Raw genomic sequence first — 23728 nt, 5'->3', positions numbered from 1 at the left:
TCTCATGGGGATATGAATTTGTGGGTTCAACATTTGAACAAAAAATGCTTGTTCGTTGGGATTAAATTTCGTGGATTGACTCAACCAACAAATCGACGAAAATTAGTCCCCCATGAATATTAATGATTAGATTTAGTAGCAAATTAGATTTAACCTGAAATTTGAATCTGAATCATTTGCAAATACCAGCATTCACTGGATTGTTTACATTTTCTTTCTAAACTTAAATAACTAAGGAACACCAAATAAATATACAGTTCTATGCTGATTAATTAATATCTTCTTAAGGATACACTAAGGAGTAAGGGGGTGCCTTACGTTAACATGTTTTTCTTCAACATTTCCAAAGAATAAACACGATGATTAAGCTATATACCAGGGTACTATTTTTGTAAGATTTTATGCATTAAAATTTTGTTAAGATAACAAAATATGTATTTTTAAACTCTGTTGTTATATTCAAACAGATTCAACTCTCTCATAAGTAGTTTAATTGAGCCAAAATCTTGTGTGCTATGTGGCAGTCCCATAAACTACAAACGTGTATCACAAATTTTCTCTGAATTGTAAGAAAACAGAGTTACAAAGAAATCAATTATTTTGGGGTATCTGATTCCTTCCTCACTGAATTATGGAATTCAAGAACTGTTTAATTTGTTAAAAATCTGTGATACCCTCTTATGGATCACTCTTCAAGGAAACAGACTGCTGTTCCGCTAATGGTTTCTCTAATTACAATAGACTTTGAAAGCGAACAGCATGGATCCATGCTGGTCGCAAATGCACTGTTGGTTTTCTCATTGTGCGGCTAAATTTATAACCTGGCTGTACTTTTCAGAAAGCTGTTATTTTAAACACATTTCAAATATTTACTGCGCCTCAGTCACAATCAAATGCATTTTTTTGTTTCACTTGGGGTCAAAAATAAAAGTTTGTAAAACTCTTTTATTTTGAAATGTTCATTTACCATATACCTTGGTTCTACAAAAACAATGGTAGTTGTCGCTGTCTGATAGTTCGACAATATTTTTTTTTTCGATATAAAGATGAATCTTCAGGGAAAAAATAAAACGGATATGACCATTTTTAAAGGACTGTTTTATTCAAATAACTCTTTGAGACCCAACAAAATTGTTATCACATGATAAGGTACATAGAAGTAATGTAGAAAACCCAAAAAACTAATAAATTACACAAAGATTTGTAGTTATTATCTTCTTTTGAAGTTCAAAATTCTAGACATTTTTGTTTTCTACCTGCTTTCAGTTTTTGCATACCGTATTTTCCCGAATTAAGGCTAGGGCTGTCATCGATAGAAACGATATCGATGTATCAACGATATTTTTTGGTTGATCGATTATCGATTCCCATTTTAAAAAATCGATATTTTACACAGAGAAAAAAAACTATATAGATAAACACTCAGACCCTCTAAAACAACTTTACTGCCTGCAAAAATGCGCCCTTAGTAACGGAAGTTGTCAATAAAGGTCATGTCTAAACTTATACCGTAGCAGTCTTTTCCAACTAGTTGGCACTACCTGTATGGGGAAATACATAAATACAAATAAAAAACATGAAAAGCAGACAATTAAACTAAAAATAACATTAACAAGAAGGTATATAGCATGTACATGAACAAATAGGTTGTTAGTCTAACTTAATAATCGATATATCGATGTATCGTCGATATCTGTCTTCCGATATATCGGTATCGTCGATATGACAAAGACCCAATCAATGACAGCCCTAATTAAGGCCCCCCCTCTAATTAACGCCCCCCACCCATTTTTGAGGGGGAAAAAAGTCAACAAGAACGGGGAAAAATCACCTACCTCATTTTCATAAGTCCACATAATAAGTGATTTACAGTACTAAAGTCCAATGTATTATAAATTAAACACACTTTTAAACAGTCCATGTACCGTAAGTCCAAAACATTTGTACTAAGTACGGTACGTAACAGAAAATTAAACGGTAAATACATTTTTGATTTGTTTTTACACCACTCGCGCACATGCTTCCTGCCGACTTTAAACAAACTTGCAGCAATGTGTTTACAATATACCCTTTTCTTCGGCAGTTTTAAGAACTTTTAATTTAAAAGCAGGCATAGCAGCGTGTCAAACCATTGACATTGTGTATTGCGCTATTAGCTACCCGCATGTACTAAGCAGTGGTACTAAGGAAAATGTTATCGGAGTACACAGCTGTTTGGGTCATGACATAATGTGTAGTGTCGCCAGCGTGTCAAAAAGCGAGACATGGAATACACGAGGTACCGTATTTAAATGCATAAAAGACACACTGCATTAAATTGGATGCCAAATAATTTCATTTTAGGGGGATTAAACAACACAGAAACACTTTACAGCTAGTTTGAACGATGTTTTTAAGCTTTGTAAAAATTTTCATTTTTTATTTTTTTACCTCAAATAAACGCCCCCTCTTTGGAAAATGTAACGCCCCCGGGGGCGTTAATACGGGAAAATACGGTACCTTTTGAAATGCATTTATTCAACTCAATTATGTTATTTTCTGAAAATTCAGTCATTTCTCTTTAAATAATGGTCTCATTTTTGTGATTAAGACTATGTTTGGCAGAGATATTGCAATTTTAAAATGAAAGCCGAAATTTACCCAGAAAGTCTACGAACAAGACATCATCGCTAAGAGCTTTCTACATAGGTTTTAGAAGACAGTCTTTTAGTTCTGTTGAACTTTTTATGTTTAAAATGATCAAGAACAAGTAAATAACAAACAAATTTAAGAAAAGAAGTATAATTGACAGTCTTCAGAATGTGTCTTCGAATAATTGAAGGATTTGAACAACTGTGACTAAATCAAAATGTCATTATGTGACAAGTTCTGTGCTACTGCTTACATAAATTAGGACTAATTGTTTTCATATTTCACTATATACTGAAAATAAAGATACTTGGAAGGATCCTCACTGAAATAGGCTGTTAAAAATCTCCTTCAGCTTGGTGTCTACGGACAAGACATTTGACCATAATTTCTGTCTAAAAGACAGATAGCGTAATAATGTTTCTAATCAATGCTCATGCATTTGATGTGCTTAAGAACTGACCTTGCAGCCTGTTATGTACACCATTTAGACTATGTTTATTTATCTGTCATAACTTGTAATGTCAACTAAACAAAATAAACCACAATCTTCCTGAAATTGGATGGTGGAAACCACCTGACTACAATTTACATGCTGTTATCAACCATATCAATCAACATATCGTGGGCTTAGCGCAAAACGGTTGTAACTTATATGAAATAAAGAAGGAGTTACAACCGTTTTGCGCTAAGCCCGCGATATGGTAAAAAAGTATAAACACAAAGCTTAACATGAAGAACTCTGTGAAAACTCAACATGAGCAAGTGTATATGGACAAGACAGTCACATTGCCCTCTGACAAAAGAAGACTATGAGTTCATCTAAACATGTTCATTAAAGTAGAAACATTAAAAAAGTAGGAAGAACTTGTTAAACTTGTAGCTGAGAACAACATTTTAAAAAGATTACAACTGTGTCGTAAATAGAAAACTAATGAAACAAACTCTCTTGCTGACTGCTTAAATAGCTGTATGTTGTAAAATACTCATATGACATATGTTTGTACAGTACAGAATCAATTAACAATTGTTAAGTTACATAACTGAAATTCTGTTGAAAAAGGGCATTGAACCCCCCAAAAACAAACAAATCTAAAATAATTTTGAAAGGGAGAAAGCTGCAAGGAAACTAATCACATAGTAAATTGCTTGTAATTTCTTGTTTAAGATGATTTAAACTGCTTCAATTTTATGTGATTTCAGTCAGTTACAGAATAAAAGTTGAAAGGCAAATGAATAGTTTAGAATGAAATCTTGAAAACCAATCACCATGATATCTTGGCCCTGAAGAGCACAGAAATATGCCTTCTTGAGTGGATTATAACAAAATGTTTAAGTTGAAAGTGGACAGCCCACACCATGTCTAGCAATAGATCCATACTCTACTAGAATATGACCAAATGTCAAATGATAAGGGTGTAGACATGTTATGTTCTGTGTGTAATTTGACCTATTTACAAAAAGGTTATGGTCCTTGAACCAGTATGTTTTCGCTATTCCCCCAACTTGATAGAAAGGTGTTTTGGTGGTTGTGTCGGTTGGTAGACCACTTGCTGTAGAGAATGCTTTGGCTAACAAGAGCCAAACTTAAAAAATAAGATATGCAGCTTTTGTTTTGATTGTGCATTAATAAATTTAGTGCATGAATAAGTAGCTTAATCATGTCTCCCACCACAGTGGTGGGAGACATTGAATTATTCCTGTCCTTGTGTGTGTCCGTCAGTCTGAATGCATTATATGCCTTACTTTTTTCAGTTATTTTTATAAGTGTTCGCTTCTAATTCTATCTTCTCATTCTTTCTGTTTTACTACTAACTTGTAAAAGATTGTTGTTTTTCTTTTACATTTCAGAGTCTCTTGATTTATTTCAAACTTCAAAGATCTCTTGATTTATTTCTAAGGTCCAGTGCTGGTTTTTATTGAAAACAGAAAATATATTGAATAGTATTTGCATAATGTCTTGTCCGTAGACACCCTCAATGCATGCCTTGTTTTTGCCATAACAAAAGGAGGGTTAGAAAGAAATGTATTATTCCTTTTTTGATAGCTTTTAACATTTATATAAGTCATGTATAAGATTAAAACATATTCTGTATCCATTGTACTTCTCAGATTCAGATTGTACACACAAGAATAAATGGGTAACATTTTGCATTTGGAAGAAGTAAGTTTCATTAGAAATATATTTATTCTATATTTTGTATAAACATTAAGTGTGGTGTATCATTGAAACTTGATTTATATAGCTCCGGTATGATTTGATAAATGATATTTGACAAAAAAACTTCGTTTCTTTAGTGTCTACGGACAAGACATGTGTCTACGGACAAGACATTTTGCAATTCAACAACTATTTATATCTATATAACCCAGTTTAATTCTGTCTAATGTTTATCAACTTAGACACTATCCTAGCAGCTTTCATACCCACAGTGATCAAACTCTGATATTGTATCCTTCACAACGAAAATAGGTGTCTACGGACAGGACGAAAAAATTGGCGCATTTATCATTGTCTGTTCAGAGTCAAATTTGAGGAGATAAGAAACTTCCACCTGAAAGAATGCTATTATTTTCAGAAGAAGGTAGACTGAAGTTCACACAGAGACAAATAAGACAGTAAAAAAAGAATTATTTCATAATGAAATCACATATCTGATATGAGGAAAGAGCAAAAAGGCAAAATATATAACAAAACGGTCATGTCAGTCTTCAGTACATATCTTCTGTTGTGGGAGACATGGACAGTTGAAATAACTTGCAGCTGAAAGAAGACGAATTTTCCTGTAAACCAAATAGCACAAAAAGATCTTGCTGGTTCAGGTTTTAATTAAAATGAAAAGACAAAAAGCACATTTTTTTAGATGAAACAATATAACGCTGAATTTTGGCCTTTTTTCTGTTATTGGATAGCATGGCATTCGTTTTATATGTACATCAGATACCTGAAAGTAGTTCTGCCTTCAACTGGGTAGTGATATGTAACTCCTGAAGTGCTGAAGACAGAATATATAAACATGCACTTTTAAATTTGGGTGTATAACATGGAGCACCTAAAAAGTATGCATTTGATTGTGACTGAGGCGACTGTTTATCTTTGTTTATCAAGGTTTTATATTTGATCTTTTAAATTCATTTTTAGGCATCTGATAGAGGAAAGTATGGGATTGGTGCATTTATATTAAATAAAAACAAAAAATGTCCCAAAAATGCGAATTTACCCCATTAATAGTGTGCCTCTATAATATCAAGCTTCCCTCACGTAAGGCTTGATCCTATTAAGGACCCAACATCTTTTTGTCTAGGGTCAGGTACCTCAGAGGTCAAGATCATTGGGGTCAAATATTGTAATAGTGCCTGTTGAAATTCTATAGCTTCTGAGTTTCACTGTATCTTTAATATCAACTACTCATAAAGTCAACAAACCCTACATAAGGATAATCGATTGACACAAGTAAGGGGCTTCGGGTCTTCATTGAAATCAAAGACACTGCCTTGGATAGTTTGCCTCAAAAGTTGTCCATACGGTCCCACTCGACTGCACCTCAGCACAAAAAGTAGATTAGTACCCTTTGTTTCAATGTTTATTCTAAGGTGACAAATTATCATTACATGGGCTGCCAAAGCTAAAATGATAAATTTTTCAAATGTCAACCCCTCCTAAAGGGCAGCTGCCATTTGGGAATATTTTTTAATGTTCCTTGACCCATTGCCAAGATTTTCCAATCCATACAATAAATAAAACAAAACACGCACAAAAAAACACCTGTGGTTATTAGTAATAAGCATAAGGGAAGCAACTAGTACTTTTTATTTGCATCTTTTTACCAATTATGATTTCCCTTGTACAGCATTATACTGAAAAAGTCCAAATTACACAGCCAGTAATCAACTAACCAGATGTAATGAGTGACGGTTACTAATAATGTATAATAGAACATATATTTTAAATTTAACGAACGTGTGCTTATAAAGCACTGCATATTTTCCATCAGTGTCTAATCATTTGAAAATAGCAACACTTTCAATATATCTAGTCCCTAAAAAAGTACCAATATAAGTTTAGGAGATTGAAGACAGGAAAATCAATGGCTCATGCTGCAGATATCTGTTAATGTTTGATAGATAAATAAAGATTGGGAAATATTGCTTCGAAATCTCGTAACCTCTAAACTCCCAGCTGATTAAATTGAGGTTATTCCAAGATGAATCAATTTCACATGAAAATCAAGATAATAACTTATATTGGATTAGGAAACTTGATTGCTTACATTTCGGGAACATGTTCTTTTTTTATTGAATCACTTTGATAATTTTTTTTTTTGTATAAATGTTTGAGAGCACGAAAATTGTTGCTATGGGATTGTGGAGGTGTTATGTTAAGGACAATCCATGATACATGTACTTTTTGTTATTAGAACTGAAAGTCTTTTAGCTTGTCTGTTTGAAGAATAAGGAGGGTAATCATCAAACTTCATAGAATGGTTGGTCTTGGTAAGGCTTATTGTAGAATCAGGTATCCTGAATGTCAAGATGATGAGTAAAGTTTTGCGACAATCTTTTTAGCTCACCTGTCACAAAGTGACAAGGTGAGCTTTTGTGATCGCGCGGTGTCCGTCGTCCGTGCGTGCGTCCGTCCGTAAACTTTTGCTTGTGACCACTCTAGAGGTCACATTTTTCATGGGATCTTTATGAAAATTGGTCAGAATGTTCATCTTGATGATATCTAGGTCAAGTTCGAAACTGGGTCACGTGCCATCAAAAACTAGGTCAGTAGGTCTAAAAATAGAAAAACCTTGTGACCTCTCTAGAGGCCATATATTTCACAAGATCTTTATGAAAATTGCTCAGAATGTTCACCTTGATGATATCTAGGTCAAGTTTGAAACTGGGTCACGTGCCTTAAAAAACTAGGTCAGTAGGTCTAAAAATAGAAAAACCTTGTGACCTCTCTAGAGGCCATATATTTCACAAGATCTTCATGAAAATTGGTCAGAACATTCACCTTGATGATATCTAGGTCAAGTTTGAAACTGGATCACGTGCCATCAAAAACTAGGTCAGTAGGTCTAAAAATAGAAAAACCTTGTGACCTCTAGAGGCCATATTTTTCATGGGATCTTCATGAAAATTGATCAGAACATTCACCATGATGATATCTAGATCAAGTTTGAAACTGGTCAGAATTTTTATCTTGATAATATCTAGGTCAAGTTCAAAACTGGGTCACATGAGCTGAAAAACTAGGTCACTATGTCAAATAATAGAAAAAACGACGTCATACTCAAAACTGGGTCATGTGGGAAGAGGTGAGCGATTCAGGACCATCATGGTCCTCTTGTTTGCATGTATAGATCATGTTCCATGAGTGGAATCATGAAGACATTGTAAAAACCGTCACCTTTAAAATGATATTTTCCAGGGAATGCTTCACAATAATTTGCATTTGTAATATATTCCAAACTAGAAATAACCATCTTTTTGATAGACCATGACAGATTAAAGAGACTTTTATAGATTTTTAACCCTTAACAATGTCATGATGTCAGGCTGTTAGAAACCTAGACAGAAATGATTAACAGATTGATGATTAAAGATTTAATCTGAAAACCAAAACATACAAGTGACAGTCATATTATTATCTTCCCAAAATCTCTGAACTAATGCTTTCAATTGCCTTAGTTGATTTTTTACACCCATGATTTTTTTTACGTATTCTAAAAAAGGATTTCAGTACTCGATAAAGAATAAGCTATTACAAAGTAACAGAATGGAATTTAGATATAAAAGTTGCTGTTTGCATTTTGCATAGTCTGAAACTGTAAATAAAAGATATAAATGCTAGCAATTCAACATATTTAGGGGGAGTGTTTACAGGGGGAAATATGGTATGCATTATTGCTGTTGTGTGCAGTTTGAACATGATAAATACTGGAAAATTAAAATTAAGTCATAAATATTTTATGATGTTTAATATGAATAAAAGGTAAATATGAGAAATTTTAAAAGTGTTTTATGTTATGAATTATTTATTTGTTACACTTATATGAATAACAAATGTTCAATTTCTTACAGTTTACATAGAAAGCATGATGAATGGTATTAAATATCAAAAGTCCATACATACTCTAAAGATCATGTGCAGTAGTTTGATAAGATACAAGAACATACAGTATTTTGCTCTTTTTTTTAGCTCACCTGTCACGAAGTGACAAGGTGAGCTGTTGTGACCGCTTGATATGCGTCATGCATAGTCCGTCTTGCGTAGTGCGTTGTGCGTCAACAATTTCTAAAAAAATCTTCTTGAAAACCACTGGGCAGAATTACAAACTTCACAGGAATGATCCTTGGGTGACCCCCTTTCAAAATTGTTCAAAGAAGTCCATAAACATACTCTAAAGATCATGTGCAGTAGTTTGATAAGATACAAGAACATACAGTATTTTACTCTTTTTTTTTTTAGCTCACCTGTCACGAAGTGACAAGGTGCGCTATTGTGACCGCTTGATGTCCGTCGTGCATAGTCCGTCGTGCGTAGTGCGTCAATAATTTCTAAAAAACTCTTCTTCTTGAAAACCACTGGGCAGAATTACACCAAACTTCACAGGAATGATCCTTGGGTGGCCCCCTTTCAAAGTTGTTCAAAGAATTGAATTCCATGCAGAACTCTGGTTGCCATGGCAACCAAAAGGAAAAACTTTAAAAATCTTCCTGTCCAAAACCACAGGGCCTAGGGCTTTAATATCTGGTGTGTAGCATCATCTAGTGGTCCTCTACCAAAATTGTTCAAATTATCCCCTTAGGGTCAAATATGGCCCTGCCCCAGGGGTCACATGGTTTATATAGACTTATATAGGGAAAACTTTGAAAATCTTCTTGTACAAAACCACATGGCCTAGGGCTTTGATATTTAGTATATATCATCATCTAGTGGTCCTCTACCAAGATTGTTCAAATTATCCCCCTAGGGTCAAATATGGCCCCGCCCCGGGGGTCCCAAGTTTTACATAGACTTATATAGGAAAAAAAGTTTAAAAATCTTCTTGTCTGAAACCACAACACTTAGACCTTTGTTATTGGTTTGTAGCATTGTCTTATGGTCCTGAAGCGAAATTGTTCAAATTGTACCCCTTGGGTGAAAAGAGGCCCTGCCCTGGGGGTCCCAAGTTTTATATAGACTTATATAGGAAAAAGCTTTAAAAATCTTCTTGTCTGAAACCATACGACCTAGGCTTTTGATATTTGGTATGATGCATTGTTTAGTAGTCCTCTACCAAAATTGTTCAAAATATGCCCCTGGGGTTAAAAGAGGCCCCGCCCTGGGGTCACTTAGTTATTATGTGAGTTATATAGGAAAAATACTGAAAAAATCATCTGATCCTATTTCCAAGATTGTTTAATTATAATTACCTGATGACCCCAAGTAATATGATGTCACTTGACTGTGACCTTGACCTACTGACCTACTTTCTTGTTTTTTAAGATACAGCCTTGAAATTTTGATGACATACACAGTTTTGCACACAAATCGTAAAACTGAATTTCATTGACCATGAATGTGACCTACTGACTTTCTTAATATTTTATCATCAGTTTGACATTTGAAACATGTAGCTCATGTTACTCAGGTGAGCGATCCAGGGTCATTATGCCCCACTTGTTTTGGTCAGAATATTTTTTCCGTATTAGTTAGGACACCAACATAAAGAAGAATTAAAGAGGATCATTTTGTTATGTATGGAGTCTATCACACTCTGCTGGGATTTAATGTGATTTATGATAGCTTTTAATGATGGCAGTATTATTATTAGATACATAGTCTGAATACCCTTTACAGATCTAACTTTGGGGTTAAACCTTTCGAAAATATTGATCTAAGCAGCATAGTTTTAGCTCGACTATTTAAAGAATAGTCAGAGCTATTCTACTCACCCTGGCACCTTGGTTAAAGTTTTGCATGCAAACTGTACATATAGCTATCATTTAAAGGCATTTAATTTGAAACTTCTTCTAGGTAAGTACCCCTCATGGTCAGCCCTAATTCTGACGAGCATTTTGGTGATTATCCCCTGTTGCCTTGGACAATCTGTTAAGTTTTGCATGCAAGTACATATACTATTGTTTAAGGCATTGCTTTGAAATTCAATTTACTTTTTATTCATAACCAACTCAAGATCATCCTAACTCTGACATGTATTTGGCAATTATTGGACTTAGAAATCCTGTTAAAGTTTTGCCATGCAACTTTAAAGTTACTATCTCCAAAACTGAAGCAGATATTGATTTGAAACTTCACATGTTTCTTTGGGGTTATAAAACTATACTAAGCATCAAGTCCCATAACTCTGACATGCATTTGGTCAAATTATGTCCCATTTTGGACTTCAAAAATTCTGGTTAAAATTTTGCATGTAAATTACTATCTCAAAAACTAATGCAAATATTGAATTGAAACTTCACATGTTTCTTTGGGTTACAAAACTAGGTCATAGCATCAGATTCTAGTCCCGTAACTCTGACATGTATTTTGGGTAAATCATGTCCCCTTTTGGATTTTAAAATGGGAAAACATTAATAGTTAAACACGAAATAAAAAGAAAATTGGTTTGTTTTACACGTATGATCAAAGTATCTTTCACTCAAGAATGTCATATCTTACATTTTCACTTGTGACTACGCCACTCCTGCATCTGGTGTTCACTAGTGACAGAATTATTTCAATCTTTCACTGAAACAAATATCCCTTTAGTACTTGTTTATTAATCATTAGCTTGACTATACGAAGTATGGAGAGCTGTCCTACTCGACCCGACGTTGGCGTCCTTCCGCGTCCGCACTTTGGTTAAAGTTTTGATGCACTTTCTCTTTATCTTTGTAATTACTTTATGGATTTGTTTCAAACTTGAAATAGTTATTCCTCATCATTACCCACATCAAATGGCACAAGGGCCATAACTCTTGCACCTATATGTCATGAATTATCCCCCACACTTTTGACTTAGAATTTCTTGTTAAAGTTTTGGTGCACTTTCACTCTATCTCAGTTATTACTAAATGGATTTGATTCTAATTTAATATAGTTGTTTTACATCATCACCCACATCATATGACACAAGGTCCATAACTCTGGAACCATATTCCTTGAATTATGCCCCCTTTTTAAAGAATTTCAGGTTAAAGTTTAGGTGCACTTTCACTCTATCTCTGTTATTACTAAACGGATTTTATTCAAGTTTAAAATAGTTGTTCCACATCATCACTCACATCATATGACACAGGGCAATAACTCTTGCACCAATATTTCATTAATTATCCCCCGTTTTACTTAGAATTTCATGTTCAAGTTTTGGTGCAGTTTCACTATCTTAGTTATTTCTAAATGGATTTGATTCAAACGTAAAATAGTTGTTCCACCTTATCACCCACATCATATGACACAAGGTACATAACTCTGGCACCAATTTTTCATGAATAATGCCCCCTTTTACTTAGGTTAATTTTGATGCATTTTCACTATATCTCTGTTATTACAGAGAGGATTCGATTCAAATTTAAAATAGTTGTTCAGCATCATCATTCACATCATATAACACAAGGACCATAACTCTAGCACCAGTATTTCATGAATTATCTCCCGTTTTTACTTAGAATTTCAGGTTGAAGTTTTGGTGCACTTTCACTCTATCTCAGTTATTACTAAATAGATTTCATTCAAACTTAAAGTGGTTGTTACACATCATCACCCACATCATATGACACAAGGTGCATCACTCTTGCACCAATATTTCATGAATTATGCCCCCTTTTTGCTCAGAATTATACTTATTTAATGTTTTGATAAGTTTATCTTTATCTCTCTTATTACTTAATTCTTTTGTCACAAACATAAGCTATTGTCCAATACCTTCATCAATATCGGAGTCATAAACACTCCAGTGACTGCTCCAGCTTCCTCAGATGTGCCCATTTACACTATCCAGCATCGAAATAGTCGAGCGCGCTGTCTCCTGTGACAGCTCTTGTAAAGAATTGTTGTGACAAGGTTTTGTATAGCCAAGTGTTGATGTCCTATGAAACTATTGTTCTGTATCTACTTGTGACATACTAACATTTCAGTTCAGTTATTTCACCAAAATATCTTGCAGGCCAGATATTTACTCAGGCAATATCTATAAATGGAAGACAAACTGCTTGAGAACATTGGACTTCCTGCTATTAAGAGAAACTCATAAATCTGGCACTGGGGGCAATATTGTGAAACTGGAAACTGTCACAGTTGTATTTATGACAATATTGGTAAATAATTATGGTATATAATAAAATTATTTTAATCGAAAAATAAAACAACATCACTATCAAGTCTTTCATATGAATAGATAAATTATCATATGAATAAATATATTAAATAATTTTACTCAGACCGCACCAGATTCTACCACTGTGACAGCAGATTGAAAAGTTGTTCATTGGATTTTTTCGCCAAAAAGAGGTGGCAAGCAAAAAAATATTATATATGTACATATAGTACTGGTAGGGTAAGTGAAACTTGCACATTAAGTTCTTAAAAGTTTGTAACGCATGTATCTTAAGAAATATTTGTATCTTAAGAAATACTTGACCTAAAATCATGAAACCATGTATTATTCAGCTCACTGGCGCCAGATCAGAAAGAAAATGCCTCTGTACATATTATACCCTACCCCTAGGTATTCTATAAGAACCATGGTCGTGAACGGGAAAATATACTAACCCGTTTCAATCGCGCATTTCATACCTAAAACAAGCAGTGGGGTAAATGTGTACTATGGATATCAAACAAGTGGTAATTTATCTTCCATTGTGTACCGGTCACATTTTTCAGTACATCTTATCTTAGAAAAACAACGCGTAGTTTATAGTAATTTCAACATTACACAAAAAAACTTGCTTGAACTTCCCTGGTGAAGTTCCGTTCTAGATTACAAAACCATTCTGATTGGCTGTTGTAAAAATGTATGTCAATCGTCATTTTACTACACGTGTTCGCTAAAATGTGAAAATGCAGCAACATGTGCAAAATGAATAAAATATACAGAACAGACGCAGACCAATGTACGATTTCAAATTAAAGATCATATACAAGATGAATTTCATTCATCATTTCGAGTTTTAGTGTAAAATTTTGATTTTTTTAAAAATCTGTTTTTGTTTGTTTACGTTTCGCCAAACATGTGCGCACTGCCGTGACCTCTAGACCGGATGTTCATTAGGGAAGTTCAAGCAAGTTTTTTCTGTAATGTTGACGAAAGCATAAAATATGTTGATAATCTCAGCAATATGGAATATTGAGACAATGTGACTGGTGCACGATGGAAGATAAATTATCGCTTGTTCAATATACTAGGTACCCATTCACCGAACTGCGCGTTTAAGTTGAGAAATGTACGATTGAAATGGGTTAGTGCACTTTCCCGTTCATGACCATGGTTTTTATAGAATACCTAGGGGTAGGGTATAACATGTACAGAGGCATTTTCTTTCTGATCTGGCGCCAGTGATTCAGCTTGTGAATTTTGGATTCCACTCTGCAAGAGTTATGACCCTTGGATTAGTCAGAATACCTTAGGACATAAAAGTTTGAGTCCAATGTATCTCAAAAAGTATTTGACCTAGAGTCATTTATAAGATGTTAGCGTTTAGTTATACATGTGAAGTTGTGCACCTGGTATTCTGTGTGGGATTTCATGCTTGGCCCATGTTAAAAATACACATAGTGCTTAAAAGTTTATGTTGAATATATATTTTAGAATTATTTCACCTAGAGTCACAAAACCATTTACAGTGAACACCCCCTATTACCTGATGTCCTGCATGCCGAGTGATGTTTCACCTTTTCTTAAATTAGAAAACACAGACTTGAATTGGGAATGACATATGACAATGTTGTATCTGTATTTCTGAACAGCATGACTGTATGCAGTCAGAAGTGTGTAACAAATGACCCCTTTATAAATGGAATGTGATGGCATGATGCAAAATTTGAAAACCTTGTTTTCATGGAATTTTCACAATTCTTTTCTTTAATTAGAATCAATGGATATTGCTAATGCAGTTTGTAGCAGAAATGCTGGCAATTTTCAAGTTGGGCCAGCAGAGTTTTTTTCTAGCTAATTTGGGAACATAGCCTATACCCCCAAAATTGGGAATTTTGTCGCGTAAATGTTCCAATTTGGGAAATATTTAGTCCCATAGGATAAAGTAAGGATGTGTTTATGGACTTTCTCATACACTTGTTTCACATTTTAGAACATCTTTAACATACTTCCATTATAAAATTGTCCATAATCTGGACAATTTTTGTGCAATTTTGATGAAATGTTTTTCACAATGTAGATTGGGAATTTTTGCAGTCATTTTGGGAAAAAAAACATACTTTTTGGCATTGGGAATATAGCCGAATAACGGCTATAAAAACGGCCGAAAAAAAACCCTGGCCAGCGACCTTCTAATTGGGAATTTCATACTTTAAAAGTTTGATTTTTGTCGAGCCCGCTTGCGGAAGCGAAGACATAGTTGTCCAAATGGCTGTTCGGTGTATGTGCGTGCGTGCATGCGTCTGTGCGTTCGTCCGTCCGTCCGGATTTGTTTGTCCGGATCATAACTTTGACATGCATGGAGCAATCTTGTTTATATTTGGCATGAATGTAAACCTCAGTGAGACGGAGTGTCATGCGCAAACCCCAGGTTCCTATCTCAAAGGTCAAGGTCACACTTAGAGGTCAAAGGTCAAATTCAATAATGACTTTGTCCGGAGCATTTCTTCTTCATGCATGGAGGGATTTTGATGTAACTTGGCACAATTGTTCACCATCATGAGATGGAGTGTCATGCGCAAGAATCAGGTCCCTGGGTCTAAGGTCAAGGTCACACTTAGAGGTCAAAGGATACAAGAATGACAACTTTGTCCGGAGCATTTCTTCTTCATGCATGGAGGGATTTTGATGTAACTTGGCACAAATGTTCACTACCATGAGACGGAGTGTCATGCGCAAGAACCAGGTCCTTAGGTCTAAGGACAAGGTCACACTTAGAGGTCAAATGTCAGATACAAGAATGACATTGTCCGGAGCATTTCTTTTTCATGCATAGAGGGATTTTGATGTAACTTGGCACAATTGTTCACCATCATGAGACGGGAGTGTCATTCGCAAAAATCTAGAATTACTTCCCTTTGTTGTTACTATAAATAGCTTATATTGTAACTTTTTCATTACTAGTCATAGGGAAAAATCAAGAACACTTTTCTGTAGTACAACACGCATGTTACATCCAATTTTGAGATGTATTTTGACCTATCTCTACTGGTAAGAATTTTTGTGTGGACTTAGAATTTTTTTTTTTTTTTTTTAACGTTTACTTCCCTTTGTTGTTACTACAAATAACTTATATTGTAACTTTTTGCAGTCTTTTTTTTATTTGGCATAAATGTTTGCCTCAATGAGACAGAGTGTCGTGTGCAACTCCCAGTCCTTTTGACAGCTGACGGGCTCGACATGTTGCCCGTGGGCATCTAGTTATTAGTACAAGGTGCTTCAAGTTGTACTGACAAATCTGTGCAGGTTTATATTGATATCAATTGGAAATGGAAATGAAATAAAAATGCTGAAATCTGACAATAAAATCAGGGAATCAGTATTACTAGAATTTTTTTCAGCAGTACTGTTGATTCCTAAATTTGTTCTGAAAATTGGGGAAAACCCATGGTAGGAGTGAGCATGGATATTTTATGGTCCCAATAATTAAAACCCCTGGAAAAAGTTTGCGGCCCTGTAAAGTTCCTTACCAACTTGCACATCTGAAATACAAGTAAAGAGCAAAATTACGGAATAATTGATGTTTTAATATGCAGAACTTCTTTGTAAATATTAACTGATAGAAAAATGAGTTAAAGTTCTGACATTTCTCTTTGTTCACAGACTGGAATCAAATTTTAGATGTAGCATTAATCTATCTTATCTTCTGATGTTCAGTAACTTTAAAGAAAAAAAACTATTTCATTTAAAGGAAACATTTATTTGGTCTCTGATGAATGCCTTTGAGGTTAAGAAACAATTTAAAACTGGAGTGTAATATTAGTTTGGTATCGTACATTGCTTTACAGTAAAAGCAGAAATTTTCAGGAGGGATTCATTTTGGCTATATTCGAGAGGTCCCTCACCTCGTGAACATTAATCCTTGCAGAAATATTTACCATTGGTATAATGCATGTCAAGAAAATCTTGTCATTACACAAACTTTCCTCAGCATATCAGATTAAAATGGCCATATTTACAAAAATTAGATAATGCCACTGCAAAATGAAACATTACTGTTCATGAATAGTGCATGCATATTTCATGAACACTTCATGAATTGTTCGTGAAGATAAAATGGCACAAATTCTTGAAACATTCTTAAATGCCATGTTCATGAACAGTGCATGAAAAGTGAAAGATAACTTAAAGAACTAATGTACATGAACAGTTCATGAACTATTCACTTCATGAATAGTTCTTGATATTTTGTTGAACATGAACAGTTCATGAACTTTTTGCTATATGTTTTTATTGTGCCATTTTATCTTCATGAACTAGCAGTGAACCATTCATGAACATGATTCTTCATTAGTTCATGAACTACCTGTCATGAGTAGTGCATGAAAGATTCAAGAAAATAACATCATAAAATGTACAGGAACAGTTCATGTATTTTGAAGAACCCTTTATGAATAATAAAATAAAAAAATAAAAGAATTGATTTAGTTTCTATGTTTCTTCTGAAGTTCATGATATGTTCAATGATTCATAAATTGTCCATGATTGCTCCTTTAACCTTATATCATGGACAATTCAAGAACTCTGTGTGATACTTCTTAAGTTCATGATATGTTCATTATTCATTAAATGTCCATGATTGTTCCTTTAACTTTTATCATGGACAATTAAAGAACTGTGTGATTTTTTAGTAGTTCATGAACTGTTCATGAACACTTTTTAAGGACAGTTCATGTCCAAAAATTCAGAAACACAAATCAAGAACTGTTGAAGGTTAGTTCATGAACAGTTCTTTAATGGTTTGAAGTGTTCATGATTTCAAGAACTGCATTTTGCAGGGGTGTTCTGTGCTTCCCTAAGAACTATAGGATAGTATAATTATAAGAGGAACAGAACAAACCACATAACTGTTTAATCTAGAACTGAATTGAATTCTGTATTTGCACATGTGACATAATGTCATTGAGAAATAAATATGCAATATAGCTATATTGCTATTTAGGTTTGGAAACGAGGAATTATATGGAAATATTCACGAGTGCCAAGTCAATAATTCTGTGACAATAACAAGAAATAGACATAATCAAAAGCTTGAGTCTTTAAATTATGTCTTATTCCCAGAAGGAATATATACAGTGAATGTTTTGTTCTGAATTACAAATAACCAGAATATAAGAATACATAAAATAACCATTGTTTCTTTGATAATGTCACAGCTGTATAAGCACATGACAATGTGTTTTAATTAGTATTATTGCCAGTTATTATATTTCTGAATGACTTGTCATTTAGAACCAAGGTCTCGTAGAAAGTCTGATTATGATTGTTTTATCACTGGCATGTCTAACAAATGTTTTATGGTTACTCTTCTGGAAAATTTGAAAATGTCACAAGTTGTAAGAGATCTGATTGAATTTCATTTTTAGCTTGACTTTTTGAAGAAAATGTAGAGCTATTGCACTCGCCCCAGCGAGCTAGGTGTCAGCGTCGCCTTTGGTTAAAGTTTCTGATAAAGGCAGATATCTCTGTTACTATCAAAGCTATTGACTTGAAACTTAAAGTAGTTATTAACTATCACAGTCTATGCCAGGAGAAACAATCCTCATATCTCTGTTTGAATTTTGACAGATTTAGGCCCCTTTCTAACTTAGAATTTTTTAGTTAAAGTTTTTTTATAAAGTCAAATATCTCTGTTACTATCAAAGCTATTGACTTGAAACTTAAAATAGTTATTTACTATCAAAGGCTATACCATAAGAAGCAATCCATAACTCTGATTAGAATTTTGACAGATTTATGCCCCTTTTACTGGCAAAGCTCTAATTCAGAGTCAAGCACTGAGAAAAGTCGAGCGTGCTGTTATGGACAGCTCTTGTTTGTTTTGTACTGAAAGCAACATTTTATTGCTGATTGTTCTCAAATTGTATGATGGTTTGGAATTTTGTAATGTTTAAAGATCAGTAGCTAAATAATTGCTGTATCAAAAATTTAAAACAGGACATGTATCATTTAGAGACCAGGGTAGTAAACTGAAATAGAAAAAGCAATTACATTTAAGTTTGATATTTCTCTTTTACTTTGTACCAATTTCAAATCAGGGAGTGGTATCACATCTTTGACTATGTTATCTTTGGTTTCATTTAAAAAGAAATTAGAATTGTTTCTCCTCAATGTTGAAAGAAATTAAAATTAGACTGGATTGCAAAACTATAAATTTATGCAATAGGATACTCCTTGAACCAGATAAATGAAGTGCAGATTTAAAATAATAAGTGAGTCTCTTTGAATGTCAGTTTTTTGTAATTAATTAATTATGACGGAAGCAGTCACAATACACAAATTGCTAGGAATAAACTTACAAATTGATTTGATCATATTAATACACATAAGATTGGTGAGGATAAATACATTTTTATATGCCTGTTTTGAAAAATTGTATACATGTCTTTTGTATTATATGATGTGGAATGTGTCTCTGGGTCTTTCTGTCTGTGTCTTATTTTTCATGTCTGGAGCATAACTCAATAATTATTCAAAGTATTAACTTATAGGTAGTTGGCTATGAGATGATGTGCAGACCGCATGAAACAGGTCTGTAGGTCAAAACTCAGCATCACAAATGGAGCTCAAAGGCCAAATTTGACCCATATACTTCATGTTTGAGCATTGACTTTAAACTTTGGCATATTAAACAATGTGCAGAGTGAATGAACCAGGTCAGTAGGTCAAAGGTCAAGGTGACAATTAGAGCTCAAAGTCATATTTTGTGTCAAGAGTATAACTTCTAATAACCATTTAAGGTATTGACTTGATCTTGCATTGGCCTATAGATAGATGGGCATGAGACCATGTGCAGAACTCATGAACTTAATCTGTAGGTCAGAGGTCAAGGTCACAAATTGAGTTCAGATCTCCTTTGTATTTTGTGTTCATAGCACAGCTACAAAACTATATAAGGTATTGACCTTGAACTGAGAATTTAGGCGAGTGACAATGAGGTGATATGAGGAGAGCAACAATCCACATTACTCCCCTACCACACCTCCATCAGACCCAAACATTACCCTCCCCATCTCCCAAAAAAACACTCTTATTTTCACCCAAGGTTACAGCAAAGTCAAATCTGTCCATTCAGAATGTGTCCAGAGCAGAAACGAATAATCACTCAAGGTATTGACTTCAAACTTATGAACTCTTTCTTTTAATATTATATAGTGCCTCTAAGGAAGATTACTGTTGCAATATAGTCACATCAGTTAGGAATGATTGAAAACAGTATTAATAAGTGTGAAAAGTAGTTACATATACATGGCTTAAACTTCCCCTTTTCCTCTTAAAATGTCGAAAAATTCCCCTTCCTGGGGGTATGGGTACCTGTCCCCAAAAGTTGTCTAGTGCCCTGAAAAGTCACTGAGTTTCTTCCTTTTTCCTACGTATTCCATCATAACTGCCACGCCCCCTCCACCCACATTACATAGTTACATCCTCCAACACACTCACTCAGAAAATATTTCTTTAAAGTTTACTACCTCCTACTCTGATCTAGAACTGTGGGCGTATATTGTCCTGCTTTGCTGAGCTCTTGTTATGCTTGTCTGTTGTCAGTTAATAATTTTTGCCAATGTCTTCATAGACATAACTGTGATAGTTTCCAGTTTCACAAATTTGCCCTAAAGCCAGATTTATTATTCTCCCTTAATTGTAGGAGGTCTTACTTTATAGCCCATTACTCTATTTTTCAGTATTTAATATTCTGTATGATAGACACTGCCAAAGTCAGTATATCTTGCTGCAAGGTATTTGGTGAGATGATATGAACAAAATGTGTCAGCATTCATCAACTTGATTTTGTAACTTTCACAAGTTGCATTTTCAAATGTGAAATTCCAGATAGATCATGTATGTGAGACAATCAAATATCACCTCACAGGCACATCAGTGATTTGAACATTCATTTTTAGCTCATGGGCGAGCTATTAGAATTGCATAAATATCTTCTCAGAATTACACCATATTTTGTAGATACAACTATCTGGCATGTACCTCCCTCAAATTTGTTCAGCTGATTTAGATTGACCTCCTTTAGAGGCTACCAGAGTTAATTAGATTTTAAGACAGAACTTCTAAAATGAAACTGTGAAAATAGATTTCTGATGTCATGTAATAAAACACTTATTGAATGGCATGATGGTCAGTAGTCAAAACTGTTGCCCAAGGTCAAAGGATATATGTTGGATGTGCATCAAACTTGTTCTGTAGCATCCTGGTATTGACCTCTCCCAAGGTGGTGAAAGTCACCAGGTTACACTTGGAACCTTTTAGGAGCTATCACAGTTTACTTCTTCTCATGAACCACTTGATGGATTTTCTGGTCTGTAGCATCTTTGTATGGTCCTCTGTCAAGTTTGTTCAGTTCGTTCCCCTTAGCCCCTTAAGTGTTGAAAAAGGTAAAAATAGAAAAACATTTTAACAACTTCTTTTCATGAACCATGTGATAGATCTGCAAAATTTTAGTATGGAACATCTTTGTTGTAGGAACCTCAGCCCGCTTCGAGTGCGGGAGGTCGTGGATTTGATCCCTGGCCGTGTCATAACGAAGATGTGAAAAATGGTACTAGTATCTTCCTCGCTTGGTGCTCTGACAGCATTTAAGAGGATAGTGCTAGGACTTGTCAGCCCTGTGTCAGTATAATGTGATTAGGTGGGATGTTATGCCACCTGTCTTCGGTGATATTCCATTGAGTCAGCACTATAAAGTTGGGCATTGCGTTCACTACTACAAGTAGACACTGTCGTTTATATGACTGAAAAATTGCTGAAAAAGATGTTAAACCCAAACACACACGCACACACCCTCAGGTTTGTTCAAATGTTCAGCTTGGCCCCTAACAGCTGAAAGTAGAAAACCCTTTCAAAAACTTATCATGAACAGGTAGAATGGTTCTTCTCCAAAATTTAGTCTGTAGCATCCTTGTAGGATCCTCTTCAGTGTTGATCCTGCTTCTTCCCTTTTAGGGATCACCAGAGGTAGAAATAGATAAAAAAAAAACTTTGCCCATGAACCTCTTGATGTATCTTTACCAGACTGGGTCTCTAGCATCATTGTTTGGATTTCTCTAAGTTTTGTTCAAATGGTTTTGCGTAGTCCCTTTTGGGGGCTGCCAGAGCTAAAAGAAAAAATCTACCTCTTTAGATCTTCAACACACCTGGTAATCCTTGTAAAGACCTCTTTTAAATTATTTGACATGATACCACATAGCACCTTGCCAGGGCTGCCTGAGCTAAAAGGAGAAGCCTTTAAGCACATTTTCTTTTGAAACTTTTGATAGAGATTTGCCAGACTTGGGCAGAAAGGTCCTCTTAAGTTTGTTCAAATGGTTCCTCTTTGACTGTCTCTTTCCTGCCAGTGCCAGTCTAGTATACTTCAGGATGAATGTTGTACTTTCAAGACAGAAATTTTGCATTTCTAGATACAGTGTGACATGACATATGTTTAAGGTCAAGGTCAGGTGAGCATCTTATGGCCATTATGGATGGCTTGTCTTTTTCTTTAAATCCCTACTTTGTTATTAGAACACTGTGGAATATGTGTGAAATTTAGTAGATTAGAAACCTTACCATTTTAATAATTGCATAGCTGGCTTTAGAGTATAAACAGTTATGATACTGGTTAAAAGCTTGCATAAATCACATTAAATCTAGACACTCAGTGTGACGGACTCCATACAGTATGAAATGAATGCTTGTTCATGTTGGTCTCTTATTACTGAATTGGGTATTTCTGGAAATTGGTATAATTATGTCCTGTATCATAATTTAGAATTGAGATAACTTTTTAGTAGAAATAATTTTTAAATGTCACAGAAATATATAGTGGAATATCAATACCTTTATAAAATCTTACTAAACATGATGACAGACACCCTTACTAATTAGGCATTAAGTGTAAAAATTTGCCAGAATTGACAGGTAAAGACAATTGATGTGCAAGTAAAAATTTCAAGAGATTAGAATAAATTGGTATAAAACCAGTTACAGTTCTGACATTTGTCTTTGTTATCCCCCGCCGATGAAATCGGGAGGGGGGTATTGAAATGGCTTTGTCCGTCCGTCAGTCCGTCAGTCAGTCCGTCCGTCCGTCCGCAGCCATTTCTCAGTAACTACTTGGTAGAATTTCATGAAACTTGAAATAAACATGAACCAACATACTGCGATGATGCCCATCAAGTTTTTTTTTTGATTGGTCAATTTCCCTCAGAGTTATTGCCCCTGATTTAATAAAAAATGTCTGTCTGCAGCCATTTCTCAGTAACTAACAGGTAGAATTTCATCAAATTTGAAATAGACATGAACCAAGATACTGCGCTGATGCCCGTCAAGTTTTTTTTTTGATAGGTCAATTTCCCTCAGAGTTATTGCCCTTGATTTAATAAAAAATGTCCGTCTGCAGCCATTTCTCAGTAACTAGCAGGTAGAATTTCATCAAACTTGAAATAGACATGAACCAAGATACTGCGACGATGCCCTTCAAGTTTTTTTTCGATTGGTCAATTTTCCATTTAGTTATTGCCCTTTAATTGTTTAAAAATCCACAGATCTGTACATAACAAGCCAACCAATTGGAAGAATTTCATTAAACTTCTTCCATTCTTTTCCATGCACATTTATTATAAACATGTGATGTTGTGTACCTACACCTGGTCACCACCTTACATTGGTCACCCCCCTCCCTCTCACCCTCCCCCTCCGCCCCATTTTTTTTTTTTTTTTTTTTTTTTTTTTTTCATTTTTTGTTTTCTACCAATATT

At 34.6% G+C, this 23728-nt stretch overlaps 1 protein-coding gene across 3 annotated transcripts in view; it reads left to right on the top strand.

Moving 5' to 3' along the window:
* The window catches only part of LOC123531790 (zinc finger CCCH domain-containing protein 10-like), a 288284-nt gene that overhangs the window by 671 nt on the left and 263885 nt on the right, over positions 1-23728 (top strand). The gene's annotated exons all lie outside the window — the stretch shown is intronic.

This window comes from Mercenaria mercenaria, chromosome 11 (genome assembly GCF_021730395.1).
Source record: "Mercenaria mercenaria strain notata chromosome 11, MADL_Memer_1, whole genome shotgun sequence".
In the NCBI taxonomy this organism is placed as follows: domain Eukaryota; kingdom Metazoa; phylum Mollusca; class Bivalvia; order Venerida; family Veneridae; genus Mercenaria; species Mercenaria mercenaria.
This window is presented reverse-complemented; position numbering and strand designations above follow the sequence as displayed.